This window comes from Pseudorasbora parva, chromosome 20, assembly GCF_024679245.1.
Source record: "Pseudorasbora parva isolate DD20220531a chromosome 20, ASM2467924v1, whole genome shotgun sequence".
In the NCBI taxonomy this organism is placed as follows: Eukaryota; Metazoa; Chordata; class Actinopteri; order Cypriniformes; family Gobionidae; genus Pseudorasbora; species Pseudorasbora parva.
In genome coordinates, this window is record NC_090191.1 from 42,916,183 (window position 1) to 42,923,330 (window position 7,148).

The 7,148-nt window shown below is 40.3% G+C and overlaps 1 protein-coding gene across 1 annotated transcript in view; it reads left to right on the forward strand.

Annotated features, from left to right (window-relative positions):
• Positions 1 to 7,148, forward strand: part of agbl5 (AGBL carboxypeptidase 5) — a 114,276-nt gene that overhangs the window by 103,066 nt on the left and 4,062 nt on the right. The gene's annotated exons all lie outside the window — the stretch shown is intronic.

A 7,148-nucleotide genomic window follows, 5' to 3' on the forward strand; every position in this document is an offset into this window, starting at 1 on the left:
TGGGGTGAGAAAAATAATCTTAATTCAAACAGAAAACAAGATTATTTTTCTCACCCCATTGGCAGATTATTTATCTTATTTTAAGCAAAAACTCTCTTCATTTTGAGTTATTTTCCCCAAACAAGAAAATTACTTTCACTTGTCTAGTAAATACTTCTCGTTTTAAGAATATTTAGATGTTTAGACTAGAAACGACAAAAATACTGAGTAAGAAGAGCATTTTTTGCAGTGCAGCTGTTAGGACGGACTTGCTTTGGCGGACAGAAAAGCGAATAAGCTCAACGGTGACACCATTGATGCTGTATTCATTAGCACTCTAGATGTTCTTTGTTGTCGTTAATCACTATTTGGTCATCCACTTTTCTTTTCTTTTACCCGTCTTGTACATTCTTCCTGATTTGTGCATCTCTTTCCTGCTAAGAAAGGAAGGTAAGAGCCAATCAGAGCTCACGCATTAAAAAACCCCTGAAGTGACTGCCCCCTGCTGACGCTTCTGTGAAGTGAAACACGTTCAGTCCACCTCAACATGTGCGAACAAACTACAGGAGATATTTTTCTACCCTCTTACAACAGTGTCACTTCATACCTGTTATTTTTTTGTTTTTTTGTTGGACAAAACCAACAGAATATCAGTGTTAGACGCAACCGTAGACGTTCAGCAGTAGTTTTGTGAGGAACATCAATCATTCATGCATTATTACTATGATTATTGATTATGATTCTTTATGAATATAGGGAGAGACACGTGATGTTTGATATCAATAAAACAAGCAAGTGATAAAGAATACAGCATGAATAGAGAGCGGATTAAAGGGATCGGTCACCCAAAAATAATTCAGCCCATGATTTACTCGCCCTCGGCTCATCCGAGGTGTGAGACATTTTTTCTTTCAGACGAATACAATCAGATATATTCATAAATGTCCTGGATAATCTAAGCTTTATATTGACAGTGAATGTTGCCTTGTTTTTGAAGTCCTTAAAAGTGCATCCATCCATCATAAAAGTGCATCCATCCATCATAAAAGTGCATCTATCCATCATAAAAGTGCATCCATCCATCATAAAAGTGCATCTATCCATCATAAAAGTGCATCTATCCATCATAAAAGTGCATCTGTCCATCATAAAAGTGCATCCATCCATCATAAAAGTGCATCTATCCATCATAAAAGTGCATCTGTCCATCATAAAAGTGCATCTATCCATCATAAAAGTGCATCTGTCCATCATAAAAGTGCATCTATCCATCATAAAAGTGCATCCATCCATCATAAAAGTGCATCTATCCATCATAAAAGTGCATCCATCCATCATAAAAGTGCATCTATCCATCATAAAAGTGCATCCATCCATCATAAAAGTGCATCTATCCATCATAAAAGTGCATCTATCCATCATAAAAGTGCATCCATCCATCATAAAAGTGCATCTATCCATCATAAAAGTGCATCCATCCATCATAAAAGTGCATCTATCCATCATAAAAGTGCATCCATCCATCATAAAAGTGCATCTATCCATCATAAAAGTGCATCTATCCATCATAAAAGTGCATCTATCCATCATAAAAGTGCATCCATCCATCATAAAAGTGCATCAATCCATCATAAAAGTGCATCCATCCATCATAAAAGTGCATCTATCCATCATAAAAGTGCATCCATCCATCATAAAAGTGCATCTGTCCATCATAAAAGTGCATCCATCCATCATAAAAGTGCATCAATCCATCATAAAAGTGCATCTGTCCATCATAAAAGTGCATCCATCCATCATAAAAGTGCATCTATCCATCATAAAAGTGCATCTATCCATCATAAAAGTGCATCTATCCATCATAAAAGTGCATCCATCCATCATAAAAGTGCATCTATCCATCATAAAAGTGCATCTATCCATCATAAAAGTGCATCCATCCATCATCAAAGTGCATCTATCCATCATAAAAGTGCATCCATCCATCATAAAAGTGCATCCATCCATCATAAAAGTGCATCCATCCATCATAAAAGTGCATCCATCCATCATAAAAGTGCATCTATCCATCATAAAAGTGCATCTATCCATCATAAAAGTGCATCTATCCATCATAAAAGTGCATCCATCCATCATAAAAGTGCATCTATCCATCATAAAAGTGCATCCATCCATCATAAAAGTGCATCTATCCATCATAAAAGTGCATCCATCCATCATAAAAGTGCATCTATCCATCATAAAAGTGCATCTATCCATCATAAAAGTGCATCCATCCATCATAAAAGTGCATCCATCCATCATAAAAGTGCATCTATCCATCATAAAAGTGCATCTATCCATCATAAAAGTGCATCTATCCATCATAAAAGTGCATCTATCCATCATAAAAGTGCATCTATCCGTCATAAAAGTGCATCTATCCGTCATAAAAGTGCATCCATCCATCATAAAAGTGCATCTATCCATCATAAAAGTGCATCTATCCATCATAAAAGTGCATCCATCCATCATCAAAGTGCATCTATCCATCATAAAAGTGCATCCATCCATCATAAAAGTGCATCTATCCGTCATATAAGTGCATCCATCCGTCATAAAAGTGCATCTGTCCATCATAAAAGTGCATCCGTCCATCATAAAAGTGCATCTATCCGTCATAAAAGTGCACCTGTCCATCATAAAAGTGCATCTATCCATCATAAAAGTGCATCTAAACGTCATAAATGTGCATCCATCCATCTTAAAAGTGCATCCATCCATCATAAAAGTGCATCCATCCATCATAATAGTGCATCCATCCATCATAATAGTGCATCCGTCCATCATAATAGTACATCTATCATCATAATAGTGCATCTATCCATCATAATAGTGCACCTGTCCATCATAATAGTGCATCTGTCCATCATAATAGTGCATCTGTCCATCATAATAGTGCATCTGTCCATCATAATAGTGTATCTATCCATCATAATAGTGCATCTATCCATCATAATAGTGCACCTGTCCATCATAATAGTGCATCTATCCATCATAATAGTGCATCTATCCATCATAATAGTGCATCTATCCATCATAATAGTGCACCTGTCCATCATAATAGTGCATCTATCCATCATAATAGTGCACCTGTCCATCATAATAGTGCATCTATCCATCATAATAGTGCACCTGTCCATCATAATAGTGCATCTATCCATCATAATAGTGCATCTGTCCATCATAATAGTGCATCTATCCATCATAATAGTGCATCTGTCCATCCTAATAGTGCATCTGTCCATCATAATAGTGCATCTATCCATCATAATAGTGCACCTGTCCATCATAATAGTGCATCTATCCATCATAATAGTGCACCTGTCATCCTAATAGTGCATCTATCCATCATAATAGTGCATCTGTCCATCCTAATAGTGCATCTGTCCATCATAATAGTGCATCTGTCCATCATAATAGTGCATCTGTCCATCATAATAGTGCATCTGTCCATCATAATAGTGCATCTGTCCATCATAATAGTGCATCTGTCCATCATAATAGCGCATCTATCCATCATAATAGTGCATCTATCCATCATAATAGTGCATCTATCCATCATAAAAGTGCATCTATCCATCATAATAGTGCATCTATCCATCATAATAGTGCATCTATCCATCATAAAAGTGCGTCTATCCATCATAAAAGTGCGTCTATCCATCATAATAGTGCATCTGTCCATCATAATAGTGCATCTGTCCATCATAATAGTGCATCTATCCATCATAATAGTGCATCTATCATCATAAAAGTGCATCCATCCATCATATAACTGCTCCACACGGCTCCAGGGGTTAAAATTATATGATGGATGGATCGATGCACTTTTATGTACTTTAAAACAGAAACAGCCGTTCACTGCCATTATAAAGCTTATTTTAATATAACTCTGATTGTGTTCGTCTGAAAGCAGAAAGTCACACACACACACACACCTCGGATGAGCCGAGCGCGAGTAAATCAGCGGCTAATGTTAGTTTTTGGGTGAACTGTCCCTTTAACTGGGCCGGTCATTACATTTCACAATTTTTTATGGATCTAGTCAGTATTTGTGATCAGAACACGTTGTATTTCCACGTGTGTGTGTCACGTCTCTCTGTAAAGAGCGATTTGTTTTCCTTTCTGACGGTGATTTGAGCGATTGAGGTTATTTATTTATTTATGTCTCGTTGTGCAATATTGTCTAATGCTTTCTTTTCCGTTGAATGTCCTCAAGACAACCGTTCGCGATAAACGCCTCACATTTTTGTAAGTGTGTGAACACTGTTTATGTATAAAGGATTCTTCAGCTTGTGCGTGTTTGTGTGTGTGTGTGTGTGTGTGTGTGTGTGTGTGTGTGTGTGTGTGTGTGTGTGTGTGTGTGTGTGTGTTGTTTGTTTTTGTGACATATGAGGACACAGATGTGTATAATGCCATGGGTATGACACAGGTATTACAGGAGAGGGTGAAATATGAGGACATTACCCATGGCCCCACTTTACAAAAGGCTTATAAATCATTATTATAAAAAAATAAAGTGTGTGTGTGTGTTCCTTGTTTGGCAATACTTTTAAGGGCACAAATGTCCTCACTAGTTTAAAAGGCTTATAAATCGACCAAAATAAGTTTTTATTTAAATCTATTGTTTTGCAGATGTTTCTCGGGTGGGTAGGTTTAGGGGCTGTGTGCGTGTGCGTGTGCGTGTGTGTGTGTGTGTGTGTGTGTGTGTGTGTGTGTGAGAGAGAGAGAGAGAGAGAGAGAGAGAGAGAGAGAGAGAGAGAGGTTTAGGGATAGGGGATGGGTTTAGGGGATAGAAAGTATCATTAACCTGATCAGTGGATGTCTATGTAATGTCCTCACTAATATAGTGAAACAAACCTGTGTGTGTGTGTGTGTGTGTGTGTGTGTGTGTGATGGGTAGGTTTAGGGGCAGTGTAGGGGGATATAAAATACGGTTTGTACAGTATAAAATCCATTACGCCTATATGATGTCCCCACATTTCACAAAAACAAACGTGTGTGTGTGTGTGTGTGTGTGTAGGTGGAGGGTTTCGGTGTAATTTGCTCCAGGCGTGACATTTGGATGGGTGTGTTTTTGTACACAACCACACACTCCGTTTTCCTGATTTGATCGATGGACTTTATTGTACATGTGCTTGGTAGTCGTAGGAATAGAAGAAGAGGTTTTGAAGGATGAACTGACTGAAGGCCTGCCGTTACCGGAGGAGGACTTCGGCTCTAGAGTTGGGTGAGCATGAAATGGCTTTGGGATTGAAGACGCACGTCACGGTTCACATTCGCTGTCCATCGTCTGAAATAAGTCACACACACCCATCATGCCGTTGGGTTCTGAGGTTTATTTGCTCTGTATATTTGGGGGATCCCTTGCTTTGCTCACTCCCCTTGGCCTCTTGTTTTGTACCCAGACTGGGGTTCGGGGTTAGGCGGGACTAACTTGAAGCCTTTATGCACTAGGGTCTGCATTGTACTGTAATCAACAGTTCTGTTGTTCCTCAAAAGCTGAATCGTGTCCTTTTGTCGTCGGTGTGTAGCCCAATAAAGTGTACAGGTTGAAATATCTCGCCTCCGTCATTGAGTTCAGTCGAAACATGAATTCGTCACACACTTACACACAGACACACACTCTCTCACTTACATTCACGCACACACACACACTCTCTCACTTACTCGCACACATTCACTCCCTCACACACACACCCTCCCACACACACTCTCACTTACACATTCACTTACACGCGCTCACAAACACACACTCAGTCAATCCCTCACACACACTCACTCAAACACACAAGCTGACTCTCACACACTCTCTCTCAAACACTCACATGCTCACACACACACACACATGCTCACTCTCACACACACTCACTCTCTCACAAACACACACATGTTCACTCACACACACTCACTGTCTCACAAACACTCACACACACACACACAAGCTCACTCTCACACACTCAGTCTCTCACATGCTCACACACACACACACATGCTCACTCTCACACTCAAACACACATGCTCACTCACACACACTCTCACAAACACTCACATGCTCACAAACACACATGCTCACTCACACTCAAACACACATGCTCACTCACACACTCACTCTCACACAAACACTCACACACTAACACACTTACTCCTTCACTCACACACACTCTCTCTAACACATACTCCTTCTCTCACACACAAACACACACACACATGCTCACACTCAAACACACTAACACACTTACTCCTTCACTCACACACTCTCTAACACATACTCATTCACTCACACACAAACACACACACACATGCTCACTCTCACACTCAAACACACATGCTCACTCTCACACACACTCACTCTCTCACAAACACACACACATGCTCACTCACTCTCTCACAAACACTCACATGCTCACTCACACACACTCACTCTCTCACAAACACTCACATGCTCACTCACACACACACATGCTCACTCTCACACACACTCACTGTCTCACACACACACACACACTCAAACACACATGCTCACTCTCACACACTCACTCTCTCACAAACACTCACACACATGCTCACTCTCACACACTAACACACTTACTCCTTCACTCACTCACACACTCTCTCTAACACATACTCCTTCACTCACACACAAACACACACACACACACACATGCTCACTCTATCACACACTAACACACTTACTCCTTCACTCACACACACTCTCTCTAACACATACTCCTTCACTCACACACAAACACACACACACACATGCTCACTCTCTCACACACTAACACACTTACTCCTTCACTCACACACACTCTCTCTAACACATACTCCTTCACTCACACACACACATGCTCACTCTCACACTCACACACACATGCTCACTCTCACACACTCACTCTCTCACAAACACTCACATGCTCACACACACACACACTCACTCTCACAAACACACACACACACATGCTCACACTCAAACACACATGCTCACTCTCACACACACTCACTCTCTCACAAACACACACACACATGCTCACTCTCACACTCAAAACACACATGCTCACTCTCACACACACTCACTGTCTCACAAACACTCACACACACACACACACACACTCAAACACACAAGC